Source organism: Narcine bancroftii, chromosome 3 (genome assembly GCF_036971445.1).
Source record: "Narcine bancroftii isolate sNarBan1 chromosome 3, sNarBan1.hap1, whole genome shotgun sequence".
Lineage (NCBI taxonomy): Eukaryota > Metazoa > Chordata > Chondrichthyes > Torpediniformes > Narcinidae > Narcine > Narcine bancroftii.
Window position 1 is genome coordinate 96,740,886 of NC_091471.1, and position 21,237 is coordinate 96,762,122.

Here is a 21,237-nt window from a genome sequence, read left to right on the forward strand (position 1 = left end):
CTTTAACACGCACATAAGGTAAGAGCACAATTACGGAGAATGAAGCTGAAATTGTGGGGGCGGGGGGGGGGATGTGGGTGGGGCTGGGGCGTGGGGAGGTCAATTAGTATACACCATTGTGGGGTTCATTGAGGAATCTGATGGCTGCAGAAAGGAAACTTTAAGTCTGTCAGTGCATGAATTTACGCTCCCGTGGCCCATTTCCAATGAGGAAGCAGTGTGTCCAAAGTAGGATGGATCCTTCAATATATTGACTGTCTTTCTCAGGCAGAGGAAGGTGTAGATGATACCATGGAGAGAAGGGAAGTTTGTTTGTTCAGCACCTTCCAATCTTGAGCAATCTTCTGATGCCTTCAGCATGTATGCTTTTGATGGTGCATCCGTGGAAGATGTTGCGGGACATGCTGATTTTCTTTAATCTTCTAAGAAGGTAGAGGCATTGCTGTTGCTTTGATATGATTGGGTCAGGTCACTGGAAATATTTACTCTGAAAGTGTTTAAGCTGTTTGCTTTCTCCACTTCACCACTTTCGATTTCGACAGTTCAGGGGTATGTATCCCCTGCTCTGAAGTCTATGATCATCATCTTCATCTACTTAACCTTGAAGGAGAGAGAGAAGTTGTTAATCCTGGCACTGTGCCACTAGACTTTCAATCTCCTTTCTGTATTCAGTCTCATTATTTGATACCCAATCTATGACTTTCAAGCAGTGGTATTCAAACTAGTGCTTTGTGATTAGTGAGGGATTGCTTAAGGTGATATGTGAGTAGAAGGAAAAAGTTTGAGAACCATATTTTAATTGACCCAATTGACTTTTTATCTGCATAATTCCAGAGGAAATGGGCCAATGACAATTTTTCTTCTGCAAAATGTTTCAGTAACAATTGTGTCCAAAACAGTGATTCTCAACCTTCCCTTCCCACTCACATACCACCATAATGTGAGTTAAGGCAGAGCAGTTTGGAAACCACTGCAATAGAGCATCAGCAAATTTGAAGATTGAGTTGGAATAGTATGTGGCTGAATGGTTGTAGGTATAGAGAGTGTATAACAGGTGAGTGAGTACACATCCTAGAGGAGAACTAGCATTGAAGGTGATTGAGGAGATGTTGCTACTCATCTTTGCTGATTGCAATCTTTTGGGCAGGAAATCAAAGATTACTAAAATAAAGCCTCCATGGCAATTTGGTGTACTCAAGCCATAGGGTAATCACATCAGATGCAACAACAGAATCCTATTCACATTTGTGTTACATTTATCTGAAGAGGTAGCTTCTTTCCCTAAATCACCACCAAAAACCCTCTGGCCACCATCCAAAACCCACAATACTTCAACTCTCTAGGACTGTCCAACTTGTTAATTAAATTTCCTTCCCAAATATTTTTTTCTGCATCCTATTACTTCCAGATCTCCATCTCCAAATTTGATTCTGCCGATGTCAGCAAGCTATTGATGGAGGCAACTGCTTGATCTTAGTTTCTTTCATGCTGGCTAACTCTTGGTTCCCCCAAGCCGGCTCTTTTGGAGTGAAGTTCAATGTCACAACAGCATCAGGCTTCACAACCACCCATCCCCCTGCATTCCCACAAACAAGCACTCTAAATTCTCTGCCACTCTGCCTTGTGATGCGACACAGAACGCAACAGGTACTTTGGTAGACACCTGTAGATCTTCATCAAAAGGACTTGGCCCTTGTGAAATTGTTTAAACCAGTTCATAATAATGGAAAGCCACTTTGCTTTTTTTTGTCAATTGTCAATGGTGACCTAAGTTTCCCACATTCTCACCAAATTTTATTTACTGGTGAACTTATTGGACCTTGGTAGGCTCCTTTTTATTTTAAACAATTTAAAAATGGAGCCCGGTAACAGACCAATCCAGCCCTCGAGCCCATATGCCTGCCCAATTCTGAATAGACTCCAATTTAGAATCCAACCTTGTGTTCCCAGAATGTTTGAAAATCAATGAATCCAAAGCTGGTTACATGTTATTTTGTGCAGAATTTGGTACAGGTGCTTAACAATTGTATTTGACCCTTTGTATGTATGAATAGATTATCTAACATCTGTTGAATTTTAATCCCAAATCAAGGAATCCTTTTTTTGTTTTAAATGCCATTATGCATTGGAGCATTTTGCAGGCCTCCTTGTAGATGGCATGGTCAGCAAAGCAGTTAGTGCAATGCTATTACAGCACCAGTGACCCAGATTCGAATCTTGTGCTCTCTGTAACGAATTTGTACATTCTCTCTGTATCTGTGTAGGTGTCCTCTGGGTGCTCCAGGTTCATCCAACCCTCCAAAATGTACAGGCTTGGAGGTTAATTTGGGTCTAATTGGGCAGCAAAGGTTTAAATGGAAGGAGTCAGCTTCTACCACGCTGTAAATAAAATAAAAAAAATAAAATAAAATTCCCATCTCCCAACGGCCTACCTGACAATGAGATATCTGGGCTTTTGTGTTCATTATGTGAGCAGGCTACCTGTCGAGGCCCCATGGGCACTGCTAGTACATTACCATTATGTTAACATAAACCAAGCATATTTGTCACCAGTTTTTTTTCTTTTTTATTCTTTGGTTAGACCTCAGCTTCTTTTGTCAAGGATGAAGCCTTTACATTTCTCAGGAATTGCTCACAATTAAAATTATATTTATTGCTTTCTCAGCAATCACCCAAAAGATGGAAGCAATGTGTGTATTTAGAAATGCATAGTATAAAATATTGACATAGTTTAAGTAAGTAAATGTCGACCCTTGAGTGAGTTTTTGATCCTTGGTAGACTTCCTTAAAATGTAATGAGGTTTGATGGAAGTCTGGATTAAAGTACTGGAAATGCTCAACCAGCCAGGCAGCAACTGTGGAAAGAGAAACTGTTAACTGTTCAAGTCTGAGACTCTTTATCAGAACTTACTGACACATTTACTCTGTTTCTCTTGCAGCCTGATCTGGATATTATGTAATGGTCAGAAATTGGTATAGAGGTAGCAGATCAACTGTAATTTTATTGCATGGCAGAGGTGACAGAAGGAGATGTATTTTCTATTCCTGATTAATTTTATCTTGTGTCATCTGTGGCTCTGTTGGTAGCAATATCATAATAGATTTAAATCCTATTCCTTAATCTTGATTGTAACATAGTAATACACTTTGAAAACACTATATTTGAGATGAGATTTTAAATTAAGCCCATACCATGTCCATTATGTTATTAAAAAAAAAATCAATGTATTTATTTCTCAAACAGCTTCCTTTCATCTGATTATTACAATACACATGTTTGTGGGAGCTTGATCATTGCATTTTCAAAATTATAATTCTAGAATCCTCGTGCCATGAGAGCTTCTGTGCAAATGCAATGTTTTACTCCAATCTTCCACTGCATTAGCAATTTTTATTACAGGTGCACAAACTTTGAGTTAAAGCTCTCGATGCAAATTTCCTGATTGTGTGTCAGCATGTAAGGAACATTAAAATGATCATAAAGTCAATACGCTCATCTATTCAGAAATACATATGTTTTGGTCAGGTTAGTCTGAATAACAATTTTAAATTTTAAATTTAAATTTACATATTTTTAAAAAATTCAATTTTAGGCATACAGCACAGTAATAAGGCCCTTTCAGCTTGCCAGGCCATGCTGCCCAGTTACACCCAATAAATCTACAATCCCCAGTACCTATTTAATGGTGGGAGGGAACTGGAGCCCCTGGGGAAAGCCCACACAGACATGGGAAGAATGTACAAACTCCTTGAAGACAACATGGGATTTGAAGACCGGTCCCGATCGCTGGTGCTGTAACAGCATTGTGCTAATCATGCAGGCCAAAATATGATTCTCTTTCACAGATAAGTTGAACTGGAGAACCACTTTCAGACCCTCATTCATCCTGGGTCTCTGTGGTTGTTTTTCAAAATTAATGGAAGGATCAGAGAAAACTAAGTACATTGTTGAAATCTCAAAATGAGCCTGCAGAAACATCCCAAGATTATTTTGTCCATTCCTAAACCTATCAAGGGCATATTGAAATTCCTAAAGTGCAAAATCCATTTGTCATGTTGATGTGTCATTGTAACTGAATGCCATTTTTAGCTCTGAATCATTTTTTGTCTGGATGTATTGCTGAGTATGGTGGTGGACACTGATATAATAGGGACATTTAAAAGACTCTCAGATGGATGCAAGCATAATAGAGGGTTATGGGTGTGAGTTTGGGAAGGATTAAATTGTTCTGAATAACATTTTATGATTTGTCTGGTGTTTTGTAAAAATGTGTCCGTCAGTCAAGTTCTTGAGATAATGTGACTCTCCAATGGCTCCTTAAACTGCTTCAACTAGTTTGTTTTCAGTGACTTTAAATATTCATAGATGCACGTAAAAACATTTTTGACAAATTTGGAATGGTGTCTCACAAATTCAGTTCAAGTCCTTTAAAGTTATTAGATGAAAAACCTTGCCAGGATCTCCATATTCAAATATTCAGTTTTGTTATTGTGTGAAGTCATGTGTCCGGATTTGGCATTTAATTGTCAGATGTGAAGGTGAAAATGATATTGTAGCACTGCAATAAGAAGTAGAAAAGAGCTGAAAAGTTACATGAACTGATGTTTGATGACGAATATTTCTCATCATTTTTATTTAACTGAGAAACATGAAATAATGGATAAATGCTCTGTTAAGGAAATGTCCAGTAACTTTCTCAGTTAAGATGTATCCATGCTGTTCATAGAATATTTACTGTATATTTTAACTAACATGTTTGTTTTATTACCAAGTTTATTGTTGTTTTAATTTTTTTCATCTGATCCAGTTCAAATGTTTGATTGTCATAGGGTGCAAAGGCCATGCCTTGTATTCAAATCCCAGAGATAGATTGCCATTTGCAATGTGCTGTGGACCAGAGAACTCAACTGTCTAATTGGATCCTGGATTTCCTCACCTCAAGACCACAATTAATGAGGATTGGTAAGAACATCTCCTCCACAACCTCCATCAGTATTGGTGCACCACTATGTTCTTAGCCCCTGCTCTACTCACTTTACACCTATGACTGTGTTGCTCAATACAACAATAACACCATCTACAAATTTGTTGACGATGCCCACTATAGATGGTTGTATTAAAAAAAAGGCTTCCGGTCAGCACATAGCAGGGAAATTGAAAATTTGGCTGAATGATGCATCAACAATAACCTTGCACTCAATGTCACCAAAACCATGGGGCTGATTGTCGACTTGAGGAAGGGAAAATCAGAGTATACAACCCAGTGATCTTTGGGGGATAAGATGTGGAGAGGGTGAACAATTTTAAGTTCTTGAGACTCACTATCTCAGAAGGTCTTTCCTGGACACAGAACACTAATGCCATCATGAAAAAAGCACATCAGCCCTCTACTTCCTCAGAATTTTGTGGAGGTTTAGCGTGATATTAGAAACCCCTCGTAAATTTCTACAGAAACGTGGTGAAAAGTGTGCTGACTGGCCAAATCATAGTCTGGTATGGGGACACCAATAGCTCTGAGTGTAAAACCCTGCAAAAGTTATTGGACACAGCCCAGGACATCACAGGCAAAACTATCCCACTATCGAGGACATCTGTGGGGAACTCTGCTGTCAGAGAGCAGCAGCAATCATCAAGGATCCATACCACCCAGCATACACTCTGTTCTCGCTGCTACCATCAGAAAAGAGGTATATGTGCCACAAGACTCACATCACCAGGTTCAGGATCTGCTGTTATCCCTCCAATGTCAGACTCCCCAACAACAAACTCAATCAGGGACTTGTTTAAGGACTATTGTGCATTTTATTGATTTTTTAAAAATTCTCTGTATTGCTCACTTTGTTTATATTTTGTTTACAGTTCGTTATTTACATGTGTGCATTGTACTACCAATAAATTGTAATTCTGCTTTGTTGACAAGAAAAAGAATCTCAGGGCTGTATTGTATCTGATGTTGTTTATTTAGTCTGACCATAAATCTGAAATCTAATCTATAGCCCATCCTGCAAGTACCATTGTAGGTGAATACAGCTGTAAGACTAACACAGGGATCCAGTCAGGGGTGGCCAAACTTTCACTTTTTAATTTAGACATACAGCACAGTAACAAGCCATTTTAGCACTCCATAAATCTTCGTCCGTGAAGCCAAGCCAAAGAGAAGAGAGACATACTGAGAGTATAGGTTAATCGAACAGCACAGACCCGTAGGCCAAAATGGCCTGCTATTGTGCTGTATGTCCAAATTAAAAATTAAAAGGTTGGCCACCCCTGGGTTAGGTGGTCAGATCAAGTATGATTTGGCCCATGAATTTGGTCCAAAATTCTTCATTACCTTAGTGGAAACATTTTATTTATTTAAAGAAGTCAATGCTTCTGCTAAAATAATAACTAAAGTCCCCTTGGGCAATATGAACACTTGGGTTCTTCACTAGTGAACCCCTGCACTAGATTCCATAGCTTATTGTCTGATTGCGTTGCTAGTTCCTCACTCATCAGCTCATACTATGCAGTAGCAGTCTTTAAGATGGTGTCGTGGGGAGTCAGGTCCAAAGTTTCAAAGAATTCCAGGTTATCATTATGAATATTGTAGCCTCTTCTTCCCTCTCTTCATTCATGTTCACTTGGTACTTCTTGCTCTTCGCTTTCCTGGTTGCCTATCCTGATCAAGACAAAAGTGTTGTACAGTATTTATAAACTGTGACCCAAACATCTTTACAGAAGAACAGATGGTAATAGAGGGTAACGGTTAATTAAACAAAATAAAATGTAATAATCACAAAACAAAGCACAATTAGTTAATGCTAGACCAGCAGCAAAGACTATGGTATCTTTAAAACAATCACTTGTCTTAATAACTATTAATAATATAACACATTACTGAACTCAAAAATAACCCCACTATGCACAAGTGTGTGTGTATGTATTTGTGTGTGTGTGTGTGTGTGTGTGTGTGTGTGTGTGTGTGTGTGTGTGTGTGTGTGTGTAAGTGAGTGTATGTGGCAAAACCTAAACCATTACAGTTTAAGCTTAATTCTGAAGAGATCATTTTAAAATTTAGTCTCAGAAAGCTTTTGTGTTGAAAATTAAAGTCTTTACTCGTGTTCAAAAGCAATTATTGAGTAATTGTGAGGCATCAGATTTCTCAAAACTCACTAATTTCCTGTAAAATGTCTTTGTTTTCATAGAAGTGTTTCTTTAGACCAATGATTTTCCACCAAGCCCCCTCTTTTGCATGGAGGTTTCAGAATCTGTATTTCACTCGGTGAATTCACAAACCCAGGCAAGGGGTCCATGAAGTGGCCATGTAGAAAGAGCCACAATGAATCTGTCCACTTTTCAAAAAGACAGCTGAAGTATCTAAATTCTTCAAAACTACTTTTTCAGTATTCCCCCTTTTCATAAGGAGAACACAAGCAGCCTTCCTTCTCCAAAGAATTATTACTGCATTTTAGTCCTGTGTGACTTACAGGATGATCAAGCACCTTCTTCCAGTTTCAAAATGTCTTTGTTTCAGTAATGGGTTCTCTGAAAATGCTTTTAATCATGTGACATGACACCATTGCTGTCTTTGAAGCTCCATTTCTTCCAAAAGAATGTGTGGATATGATACCAAATTGTCTTTTGAGACCAGCCAGCAGAATGGCTGTGCATGTCCACAGATGGCTCTGAGCAAACACTTATTGTTTTGGGTTTTCAGTGGAGGACATTCATAAGATTTTATGGCTATTTACAGCTTTGAATTAGCAATCACCATCTCTTAAGCAAACTAGCTTCCAACAGAACAATGAATAAGAAGACAAATAGTCTTGTAGATCTGCCAGCTGCCATTACACTCTCTGAGTGTAATTTTGTGTGTTTGTAAAATGTAAATGTATGTATATGTCCCTCCAGCCCAATGAAATATGAAACAATATATAATATTTTAACTTTAAAGATTAATTTTTCACACAAATCCATCAAAGTGAGTGAACCTGAAAATTAGGGGCTATGCTGCCATTTAATATGGTTTGGAACTCAGAGGCCTTATGGTCCATGAAGTGCAGATGTTCTTTTCTATTAGGGACAGGTTCCTTTTGTATTTGCATAAATGGCAGAGATGCAGGACAGTGAGTATCTTTATTTATTATTACTTTGAAGGCTTCTGTATGATTTTTGAGGGAATGATTGGCTTCAGGATGGTAGTGGAAGAAGAGATGAGTGACAACAGTAGTGTGGAGTATTAATGGTGTGTGTATATTTGCAGCAGTACACACAAGTATGTGAAAGTTTTACCCCTGCTCTACAGCTCAAATTGAAATGTAAATGCTTGAAATGTTTTGTTTTAGAGTTTGAAAGTTTTCATTTCTGGCCACCACTCTTCTTGTCACTTATTTTAAGAGGGCCCTTGGCAAGTCTTCTAGTCCTAGCCAATCGGATATCCCTCCTTGTCTCTATCTCGTGCACCAGGAATTCATTACCATGTTTTTAGGAGCTCTCTCCATCTCCCCTGCATCCTATTTCTACCCACAGCATCATTGTGAGTATTACCAATGCCTGTCATGCCTCATAAGGTTGTTCGATAGTAACTGCAGCAATGTGTCTGGAACTGCACTAATTTGAATGTAGTTCTATGAGGAATGACATGGGTCCAATTTTAGAACTAGCCTAACATTGTTTTAAATGTCTTTAGTCCAGCTTTAAGATATTTTGCAAGGAATCCTATTCAGCTCAATTGGAAAGCATTGACAGTTTAACACATCAAGTAGGAGTTTCCAGGCATATTCTTGAAGAATTTATATGTAATGATGTTTATAATAAATTTATAATATTCATGGGATCCTGCTACAATATTTTTATTTGTGCATGTCAGTGAGGTGAATGTAGCTGTTTATTCATAGGTACTATATAAATACAAATTGTCACCAACCATTTTAGCAAATGATCAGCAGATTATTTGGCTTGCTGCCCAATAGATAGAATGGTACCATTCTTGCTAAGATAAAAATTGTGCAATCTTTCTATATTGTGCTTTTAATGCAGTTTTCATTGGTTTTGTTCACTTCTTTTGGTTTTCAAATCCTTGTCTACATATTTGCAGAATATCAGTCTTATTATCATATGCAAAAATGTACTTTTTGAATGCAGAACATTCTCTCTCTGTTCTCAAGAGATAAGCTACTGCAGGGCGAAACTAAACAATTTGGCATAATTGCTGCCTAAGTCTTCCATGTCAGAAAAATGCCAAATAACATTTTTAGTAGAACTTTGCAGAATGTTTGCTTTGCTCAGTGTGCCAAAAAAAGATGGTGGCAAAAACCTTTTCAATGACGTAGATAATCCATGTGTAAAGATTAAATGGTGTTGGCTGAACAAAAGTGGTAATATTTGGAAGGGTTGGAAATATGAGATTAATTAAATCTGAAATATCAGAAGAGGGTGGAAAAAAAACAAAGAACAAGTAGAAATGTGACATACAGGACTAGAAGGCCCAAGGATATGAAATTGTTATACTTGATATGAAGTATCCAAATCTGTAATAAACTACCAAAGATGACATGATTTTTCTCAACCCAACTTTGAACTTCATACAATAGTGTAGGAGGCGGATTTAGAAAGGGCTAATGGAAGGTTTTCCAATATCTCTTCAGTTTTATCAACCAATGTCTCTTCCTGTTTTATCACAGATATTCAATATGTTGTGTTAGGTTGTTATTTTGCAAAAAAAAAACCTCCTTCACTAAACATAACACAGAGGTGTCTGCAAAAGAATGACTCAGCAAAACAATGACTCAACAAAACAGACCTGATTGAGGTAACAATGAAATTCCATTTGTCGATCTTATTAATTCTTTGTTCCATTCCTAATCTTTCATCTCCTAAATTGTTCCAGCATCCAGCGTCACTAGATTTCAGGATCTCTCAGTGCCAATGCTTTTGCTTTGGAAAGCATCTTTTTCTGCACTTTTCATTTGAATTTGATAGATTTGTTCTTCCTGTTTCACTGATATGTTAGGAATTAAGAAGTTTATTATAATAAGAATATAAATGAACTCACATTCTCAAATGAGTAGCAATTAAATTGGTTGTTTAATTCAGCTTGGGAGCTTTAAAGATACATTTTAAGTACTCGAATGTAGAAAACCTTTTGATTCATTGCACACACCGTAATGATCCAGGACATGTTTCCTTGTTACTTACAAGGTTCTCTTCTCAATTGCAATATTATTATTGTTGAGGGACTGCTTTTTTTTGTAAGCCACATTTTTCTGGTTATTATCTGCTGTCTCTATTGCTTTTCTTTGCCCTCCACTCTGTTTACACGGGGGGAAACTCAAGTGACTGAAGATGTTGGAATCTGTAGGAAAAAAATACATCTCCTGGAGGAAATCAGGAGGTTGAGCAGCATCAATGAAAGAAAAGGAATGATTGACATTTCAGGTCTCTTTATGACCTATTAGCCCAGTGTGCAAATCTTGAGATTTCACTAATAAACTTTGTACTGTATCCTTTGTGCCAGCCTCAATTATAGATTCAGAATTAAGTTAAACATGATATTAGAAAATATATTGGGTGACTCCACATGACTTTCTGCACAAATTCTATTGCAGTTTATGAATTAGTGAACCAATCCCATGATTGAGGAAATGTCATTTTGTTAGACGATTGACTATTATCGCATTGAAAATGTTTCAATCAGGAAAAATCTGAGTTTACCAGAATTCAGGAAATTGATGAATAGATTTTATCATTTGGGCTGATGGGAATGAATCCATAACCCTGGTGGTTACTTATGAGCTGAAATTTAATTTTATTTGTTGACTGTCAGACCATAGTAGTTCAAAGAAAGAAACTGACTTCAACAGACTGGGCAACTTCTCCCACATTGCCTAGACTCAGAGCTTACAACCACTTCTAAAGAATTCCATGACTGAGCGTGTTGGTTCCTAATAGTTTGCTGGGATATTAAATTTGGTGTATTTTTCAGTATGTGCTTCACAAAACGGCTGTTGGCTACCTGATTCCTTTCAATAGCATTGTTGAAGGCATAGTTGATGGAGGTCATACTCACTGAGAAACCCTGACGATTATTAAAACAGTGATCAGATTTTCATGAAGCTATTCTCCAATCTCTTTCCCCTGTGATTTCTCCCCCCTGCCCCCCAACCCCCAACCCAGTCATCTCATGTCTTACCTGTTTTATATTTGCACTCTCATACAAGGAAAGTACACCAAAGGTAGTGGTGAGGAAGGAGGGGGTGGAGGGTCTGCCCATACAAAGGGAAGACAACATGCCAGGCCACGTGAACTGACTATCTTCTTCAGCAAGATGCTGAAACAAGCCATGAAAGACCTCAACAATGAAGATACTCTTTACATCCGGTACCGCACGGATGGCAGTCTCTTCAATCAGAGGCACCTGCAAGCTCACACCAAGACACAAGAGCAACTTGTCCATGAACTACTCTTTGCAGACGATGCCACTTTAGTTGCCCATTCAAAGGCAGCTCTTCAGCGCATGACGTCCTGTTTTCGGAAACTGCCAAGATGTTTGGCCTGGAAGTCAGCCTGAAGAAAACTGAGGTCCTCCATCAGCCAGCTCCCCACCATGACTACCAGTCCCCCCACATCTCCATCAGGCACACAGAACTCAAAACGGTCAACCAGTTTACCTACCTCGGCTGCACCATTTCATCTGATGCAAGGATCGACAAAGAGATAGACAACAGACTCGCCAAGGCAAATAGCTCCTTTGGAAGACTACACAAAAGAGTCTGGAAAAATAACCACCTGAAGAAACACACAAAGATCAGCATGTACAGAGCCGTTGTCATACCCATGCTCCTGTTCGGCTCTGAATCATGGGTCCTCTACTGGCATCACCTACGGCTCCTAGAACACTTTCATCAGCGCTGTCACTGCTCCATCCTCAACATTCATTGGAATGACTTCATCACCAACATCGAAGTACTCAAGCTGGCAGAGTCCGCAAGCATCGATTCCATGCTGCTGAAGACCCAACTGCGCTGGGTGGGTCACGTCTCCAGAATGGAGGACCATCGCCTTCCCAAGATTGTGTTATATGGTGAGCTCTCCACTGGCCACTGAGACAGAGGTGCACCAAAGAAGAGGTACAAGGAATGCTTAAAGAAATCTCTTGGTGCCTGCCACATTGACCACCGCCAGTGGGATGATATCACCTCCAACCGTGCATCTTGGCGCCTCACAGTTCAGCGGGCAGCAACCTCCTTTGAAGAAGACTGCAGAGCCCACCTCACTGACAAAAGACAAAGGAGGAAAAACCCAACACCCAACCCCAACCAACCAATTTTCCCTTGCAACCGCTGCAACCGTGCCTGCCTGTCCCGCATCGGACTTGTCAGTCACCAACGAGCTTGCAGCAGACATGGACATACCCCTCCGTAAATCTTCGTCCGCGAAGCCAAGCCAAAGAAAGAGAGTTGCTGGAGGACATACTCACTGAGAAACCCTGATGATTATTAAAACAGTGATCAGATTTTCATGAAGCTATTCTCCAACCTCTTTCCCCTGTGATTTCTCCCCCCTGTGATTTCTCCCCCCCTGCCCCCCCCACCCCCAACCCAGTCATCTCATGTCTTACCTGTTTTATGTTTGCACTCTCATACTGGGAAAGTTCACCAAAGGTCGTGGTGAGGAAGAAGGGTGTGGAGGGTCTGCCCCTACAAAGGGAAGACAACATGCCAGGCCATGTGAACTGACTGAAATCTTGGCTATTTTTTAAAGTTTTGTTTTGAGCTGTAAAAAGCTATAAATATTGGACAAGAATTATTTGCTTCTTGCTACTCAAATAAGAGGATTTTTTAATTTTTGAGATTTTCTATGTTCATAAAATTCAGACTCATGGTAGCTCCATGATTCAAACATTTGCTACGCAAATATTGAAATGCAAGGAATTCTTATAAGGGGTGTGCATGTGTCATATGGGCTATCGTACATTTATATTTTATGAAGAGATAGGAAATAAGAAATGTCCTGCAGTTCAAAATGTCAATTAGATCCACAATATGTGATGGGTGGGACTATACTTTGGTCGCTGTTGCAAAGTTGTATTGTGCATGAAGACCAAAGTGTTGCATGCAATAGTAGTGCACTTGCACACTTGGTGCACACAAAGCCTTTATTTCAATTGATTCACCTGTGCTGATCTGTTGTAGGAGCTGAAGTGTCAGATTGTTGCTATTGGATACGGATGACACAGTAGAGAGATTGCCATGTTGAGAGAGATGGACAAGAAAGTTTAGAATTTCATTTGGGAGTGGGGCCAAGATGGGACTGAGGTGGTGAAGATGGTAATTGAGTCATAATCCGCTCTACAGGGGAGTTTGGGAAGCATCAGGCCAGGTCCACTGATATGAAACCCACACTGAAGCACAGAAGAATAGGATAAAACCTGAAAGATAGTCTACTTTTAGGAGGAATTGCATATTGAATTTGTTGGCATTGGAACAGGCAAGTCAAATCCTCCTGAATGTACATAAGCCCACCTCATTATGCCTTATAAAAATCTGCTTCTAAATGGGAAATTTAAGCAAGTGCCTTCCAAATGTTCATTGAATGCCACTCTGCATGTCGATAATTAGCATGTGGCTGACACAAAGAACCTAGAAGCAAAGGCTTTTCCACAAGAATCATGTCATAACTGCTATGATTTAAAAAAAATTATACTGCACAGCACACATGTATAGGATCCATGATGAGTTGAAAGATTTGATACAAAATTGGCTGGTCCATAGAAGACAGAAACCAATGGTTGAAGGCTGCTTTTTGGGCTGGAGTCCTGTGACCAGTCATAATCTGCAGCATTGGGATTCCCCTGTTTTTGTGATGTACATAAATGAGTTGGATGAAAAAGGAGGGTGGGTTAGTAATTTTGTGAATGATACAAAGATTAGTGGGCAGTGTGGAGGGATATCAAAGGACACATCAGGATAAAGATAAGTTGCAGATTTAGGAAGAGAAGTGGCAGATGGGTTCAATGCAGACAAATGGGAGGTGTTGCATTTTGGAAGGTCAAATGTAGGGGGACTGTATACAGTTCATAACAAGGCTCTAAAAACCATTGATGTGCCAAGGGATCTGAGGGTCCTGGTCCATAGTTCCTTGTAAGTGGCCACACAAATAGATTGGGTGGTATAAAAGGTATTTGGTATGCTTGGCTTCATTTGTAAATGGTATTGAGTAGATAACTTACATATATACAAAACACTAGTCAAGTTCCTATTTGGAATAGCATGTGAAATTTTAGTCACCCATTAACAATGGCGTGAAGCAAGGCTGCCTTCTCGCACCAAACCTCTTTTCAATCTTCTTCAGCATGATGCTGAACCAAGCCATGAAAGACCTCAACAATGAAGATGCTGTTTATATCCGGTACCTCATGGATGGCAGTCTTTCAATCTGAGGCGCCTGCAAGCTCACACCAAGACACAAGAGCAACTTGTCCATGAACTACTCTTTGCAGACAATGCCGCTTTAGTTGCCCATTCAGAGCCAGCTCTTCAGCGCTTGACGTCCTGTTTTGCGTAAACTGCCAAAATGTTTGGCCTGGAAGTCAGCCTGAAGAAAACTGAGGTCCTCCATCAGCCAGCTCCCCACCATGACTACCAGCCCCCCAACATCTCCATCGGGCACACAAAACTCAAAACGGTCAACCAGTTTACCTATCTCGGCTGCACCATTTCATCAGATGCAAGGATCGACAACGAGATAGACAACAGACTTGCCAAGGCAAATAGCGCCTTTGGAAGACTACACAAAAGAGTCTGGAAAAACAACCAACTGAAAAACCTCACAAAGATTAGTGTATACAGAGCCGTTGTCATACCCACACTCCTGTTCAGCTCCGAATCATGCCTCTACCGGCATCACCTACGGCTCCTAGAACGCTTCCACCAGCGTTGTCTCCGCTCCATCCTCAACATTCATTGGAGCGACTTCATCCCTAACATCGAAGTACTTGAGATGGCAGAGGCCGACAGCATCGAATCCACGCTGCTGAAGATCCAACTGCGCTGGGTAGGTCACGTCTGCAGAATGGAGGACCATCGCCTTCCCAAGATCGTGTTATATGGTGAGCTCTCCACTGGCCACCATGACAGAGGTGCACCAAAGAAGAGGTACAAGGACTGCCTAAAGAAATATCTTGGTGCCTGCCACATTGACCACCGCTAGTGGGCTGATATCGCCTCAAACCGTGCATCTTGGCGCCTCACAGTTCGGCGGGCAGCAACCTCCTTCGAAGAAGACCACAGAGCCCACCTCACTGACAAAAGACAAAGGAGGAAAAACCCAACACCCAACCCCAACCAACCAATTTTCCTCTGCAACCGCTGCCACCGTGTCTGCCTGTCCCGCATCGGACTTGTCAGCCACAAACGAGCCTGCAGCTGACGTGGACATTTACCCCCTCCATAAATCTTCGTCCGTGAAGCCAAGCCAAAGAAACGGTCAAGTTGCTATTTGGAATAGCATGTGAAATTTTAGTCACCCATTACAGGAAGTATGTGAAGACTTTGACAAGGGTAGAGAAGCGGTTAACCAGGATGTTATCCAGAGCAGCCATTCTCAACCTTTTTTTTGGCGATGACCCCTTTAGGACTCTGCTCAAAATGTGTGGCCCCTTCCCTGTGAAGCAGTGAAGTTTTGGTTTCTTCCATACTTCTCTCCTACCGCTACATAATAAATATTTATTTTACATGAGGTGAAAAGAAAACAAGGCTTTTACTTAAATGTGCTGTTGGCTCTATGGAACCCCCATGGTCTAGAGGATATGAGTTACGCGGAGAGATTGGACAAACTTTGGTTGTCTTCTCTGGAGCGTAGGAGGCTGAGGGGGCACCTGATGGAGGTTTATAAATAATGAGGGAAATTGATAGGGTGGACAATCAGTGTCACCTGCTAAAGAACATCATTCAGGACGAGGAGAGGCCATTTAAGAGAGCAGTGCAGATATTTTACAGAGTGTGATGAGTACGGGGGCTTGGCAAGATGGCGTAGAATCTAGACGTGCAATCTCGACCTCTCTGCCCAGACTTTTAAATACCCTTTTTTAACCCTTTGTTTTCAAGTTTAGACTTTTTAAATTTTAGATTAAAGTATTAAGGAATTATTATGGCCATTAATGCTAAAAAGATTAAACCTCAAGTTCAGAAGAAGTTACATTTTCAAAGTGTTGGAGATTTGGGGCCGAGATGACTTGATACAGCCCCAGGCTCAATCTCTTCATTGTCTAAACTCCAAAGATTGCTTGTGGGGGCTGAAAAAAAAGTCTGTTGCTCACCAAATGAAGGAATTGCCCGTTCTCCGGAAGAAGGTGTGTGTTCCCAAGAAGTGGACCCCGATTTGGAAAGTCTTTAGATTTCAAAGGAGGGAGCACACAGGAAGACGACTCCATTGTTGGAAATGCATCAGGTAGCATTTCAATCTGAAGAAATAGTTTTTCTTCATGAATTGATGAAAAAACAACGAGATGCGAGAGGAGACCAGTGACGACCCCCTGAGGAAGTTGGGGTGCCATCGCTGGGAGTGCAGATCCACAGTAAAACTTTTAAAATGCTTTCTGTTGAGTTGCAGAAGGAGCTGCAGTTACCTTGTTCTGCCACTATGTCAGAGAGAGCAGAGCTGAGCTTTACTGAATCACAGTGTATGCAATTAAATGCTATTGTTAAAGCTGTTATAAAATCTTTGTGACATCTCAAATGAATGAAATGGTTCAAATGAATGCTGGTATAAGTTCAGAATTAAATATGGTTAAGACACGTGTGGATGCATCTTTTGAAGAATTTTTAAAAATTCAAACTGCTTTTTTGGACTGTAAACAACAAGTGACTTCTAACACAGAAAAAGTGTTGAAGGTGGAAAAATCAATTATAGAACTAGGAGAACGTGAGAAGGAGCTAGAAAGAAAACTAGATTACTTGGAGAATCAAAGCAGGAGGAATAATGTGAAAATTGTTGGTTTGCCAGAAGGTATAGAAGGACAAGATCCTCTTCGTTTCTTTAAAGACTGGATTCCACAAATATGAGGGCAAGAATTTTTCTCTGGGGGATTGGTACTGAAAAGAGCCCATAGAGCTTTAAGAAGAATACCCTCAGCTGGTCAACCACTGAGATCGGTAATAATTTGATGCTTGAGTTATTTGGATAGAGAAGCAATACTTCGACTTGCAGTACAAAATGCGAGACAACGACAAACCCCATTATTGATTCAGAATAACAGAGTCTTTTTTTTATGCTGATTTGAGTCAAGGGGTCATTCAACATTGATGTCGATTTAATCCAGTTAAAGAAGTTTTGTGGCGTAAAGGTTATAAGTTTACTTTTTGTTACCCTGCAGTGTTGAAGGTGTTTTATGGAGACTATCAATTTTGGTTTTTTGAAACTGATGATGAAGCAATGATTTTTGCTGATTCATTGCCAGATATAAGAGGACAAAGACATAGTCCACCATTATCTCCTAAAGAAAAATCTGGTTGCTCTGGAAATGGAAGAAATGGCAGAAATGGGAAAAACAGGAATGGAAAGAATCTACCTCCTTCTGAAATGGGATCTTCGAGATTGGAATCTATTAGATTAAAAGAAGAATTTTCTTATTCTATTTTTTTCTTTTGTTATTATGATATTTTGATGTTATTGATTGTTTGGCTGGGGAGGGAGAGTTTCACACTAAGCTCTTTACTAGTCATCAGCCACTGGTGGGTGACCCACACCCAATTTTTATTATCTTTTGGTAGTTTTTTTTGGGGGGGGGCATTTTCCTTTTTTTTTCTTTATTATTTTTTTTATTTTTATTTTTATTTTAGTTTTTAATTTGTAATTTTTTTCTATTGGAGGGCCTATATATGTTGATTTGAGTTTTTATATAAAGATATTATTGGTATTTAGTAATAATATGTCAAAGTTGAGGTTTGCTACTTTTAATGTTCGAGGATTAAATAGTCTGATTAAGCGTAAGCCAGTCTTGTCGTATATTAAGAAAATGAAAATTGATTTTGCTTTTTTACAAGAAACACATTTGAATGTTAAGGAAAGCATGAAATTAAAAAGGGACTGGGTTGAGCATGTATATTCTTCTTCATTTAATTCTAGAGCTAAAGGTGTAGCAATTTTGATAGATAAAAATTTATCTTTTGAATTACAATCAATGGAGGAAAAGGCAGGATGTATTCTTAAATTGAATTGTAAGATTTTTAGTCAATTTTGGACTTTACTTAATATTTATGCCCCAAATGCAGATGATGAAATATTTATTTCAGATGCAATTTATGTCTGGGTCAGGCTGATTATAATATTTTAGTTGGTGGTGACTTTAATTGTGTTTTGGAACCTTTATTAGATAAATCTCCGAAGAAAGTTAAAAAATCTAAGATGGCAATTCAAGTCCAAGCGTTGATGAAAGATCTTAATTTAGTAGATATTTGGAGACGTCTTAATCTGACAGAGAAAGATTTTTCCTTTTATTCATCTAGACATGAATCATTTTCAAGGATTGACTTTTTTTAGTATCGGCACATTTACACGGGAAAATACATCAAATGGAATATAAAAGTAGGGTGCTTTCAGATCATTCTCTGATATATTTTACATATGGAACTTCTGAGGAAACTTAAATAACTTATCTTTGGAGATTTAATACAATGTTGTTAAAAATACAGAATTTATTGATTTTTTTGAAAAAACAAATTAATTTTTTTGGAAAGAAAATTCTAATTCTGTTCAAAGTAAGTTTGTATTATGGGATGCTATGAAAGCCTATTTGAGAGGACCAATAATTAGTTATACTTCTAAAATAAAAAAAAAGAATTGATTAAATCAGAGTCTTGAATTTGAGAAACAGATCGATAAGTTAGAAGAGGAATTTCAGAAAAATGCTACAGAAGATCAGAAAATAGAATTATCTAGGCTGAAATTGAAATATAATACTTTGCAATCTTATGAATTTGAATGTGTGATTAATCGGACTAAACAACGGTATTACGAATGGGGAGAGAAAGCAAATAAGGTATTGGCGTGGCAATTAAAGAAAGAACAGATATCAAGGACTATTAATGCTGTTAGATGGAATTATCTTATTACTTATAAACCTTGTGAGATTAATGATGAATTTTATTCATTCTATAAAAAGTTATATACATCTGAAGGAAAACAATAAACTGGATCGATTGATCTTTTTTTGTCACAGTTGAATTTTCCGATATTAGAGGATGGAGATATACAGGAGTTAGAAGAACCATTTACTGATTTGGAAATTAAAATGGCTATGCTGGAAATGCCAAATGGTAAACGCCTGGTGATGATGGATTTTTGGTTGAATTTTATAAAAATTTTTATAATAATTTATCTACAGTGTTTGGGGATGTTGGAGAACACTATGATTTACCTGAGTCTTGTTCTAGTGCTTTAATTACAGTAATTCTTAAAAAAGATAGAGATCCTTTGAAAGTATCTTCATATAGACCAATTTCATTGTTAAATGTAGATTATAAAATAATAGCTAAAATGTTAGCGAATAGATTGCCTAAATTTTTACCAAAGTTGATTCATATTGATCAAACAGGTTTTATAAAGAATAGATATGCTTCAGATAACATTTTGCACATGATTAGTTTGATTAATAGATTTTGACAATCTTTAGATCACCCGATTGTGATATCCTTAGATGCAGAAAACTTGAAGGAGTGTTTAATACAATATGATGTCTTTCTGGATATAAAGTTAATTGGGAAAAAAGTGAAATATTACTGGTAATGAAAGAGATTATTCAGTTTATAAGAATATTATTAATTTGAAGTGGACTGATTGAATTAAATATTTGGGTATAATTTTGAATGTTAATTATCAATCTTTATATAAATTAAATTATGCTCCATTAATGAAAAGAATTAAAACTGATTTGATTAAATGGAAAGATTTACCTATTAATTTAATGGGAAGGATAAATACAATTAAAATTAATATCTTTTCACGTATACAATATTTGTTTAAATCTATTCCGTATTTACTTGAGAAAAATTGTTTTTGAGATTTGAATAAAATGGATAGGGAGTTTTTATGGAGGGGTAAAATTTTGAGAGTAGCTTTGAATAAATTAACTTGGAAATATGAATTAGGGGGACTACGTTTACCACGTTTTCAAAATTATTATGAAGCAGCCCAACTTAAATTTATTAGTTCATTGATGGATTTGGTACGGCCTCCTAGTTGGGCTAAAATTGAGATGGCAAGTATTTCTGAATTTGAAATACATCAATTTTTGTTTAGGTGGAATATAAATTTGTTACAACAATATAATGTGCCTATACTAAAATATTTAATGAAGTTATGGATAAAGAAAAATAAATTATTGGTTTTGACTCTTGTATAATAATCAACTTATTTCTTTTTCAATACATAATCAAAGTTTATTGCATTGGAGATTTAAAGGTGTGAAAAATTTGGGAGATTGTTTTAAAGAGGGTAAGTTTTTATTTTTTAATCAGATGAGGGAAGATTTTGGTATTGATAAGAACTTTTTATTTCTTTATTATCAAATCCGATCTTTGGTAAAATGTATGTTTGGTAGAGATATGATTTTACCTGAAATTACTAAATTTGATTTTTTTCTTATGAAGGGTTATATTTAATCTATGTATCAAATATTACAGGATGGTATGGATAAAAAGGGTTGGGATAGATCTAAAATTAAATGGGAAGTGGATATTGGTTTTATTTTTTCTGAAGATGATTGGTTATGATCGGATATCTGTTATGATAGTGTAACTAGATTGATAAATGCACGTTATGCAATGATTAATTACAATTTTTTACATCAATTATATTTGACACCTGAAACATTAAAAAAAATATGGTTTTAATGATTCAGATTTGTGTTTTAGATGTGGTGATATGGTTGGAACTTTTTTTCATGCTGTTTGGTTATGTATACATATACAATCTTTTTGGAAGAAAATTCAATCGTTTTTAGAATACCTGTATAAGATTAAAATGGTTTTGGATCCAACAGTATTTTATTGGATAGTTTGCAACCTCTGAAAGGCTTGGGATTAGATAAGTTTCAGCTTGCTTTTGTATATTTAGCTTTATCCATAGCAAAAAAATGTATTGCTAGTACGTGGAAAGATACAAATATGATTGATATTAATAGATGGCATAATGAGATAAAATATTGTTTAATAATGGAAAAAATACATATGTTTTGCATGATAATTATAATTTTTTAA

The 21,237-nt window shown here is 37.8% G+C and overlaps 1 long non-coding RNA gene across 1 annotated transcript in view; it reads left to right on the forward strand.

Moving 5' to 3' along the window:
* The first annotated feature begins 4,836 nt into the window (after positions 1-4,836).
* Positions 4,837-21,237, forward strand: part of LOC138756174 (uncharacterized) — a 99,884-nt gene continuing 83,483 nt past the window's right edge. The window contains exon 1 of the long non-coding RNA XR_011352829.1: positions 4,837-4,963. This is a non-coding gene — a long non-coding RNA (uncharacterized lncRNA). The remainder of the gene's footprint in view (positions 4,964-21,237) is intronic.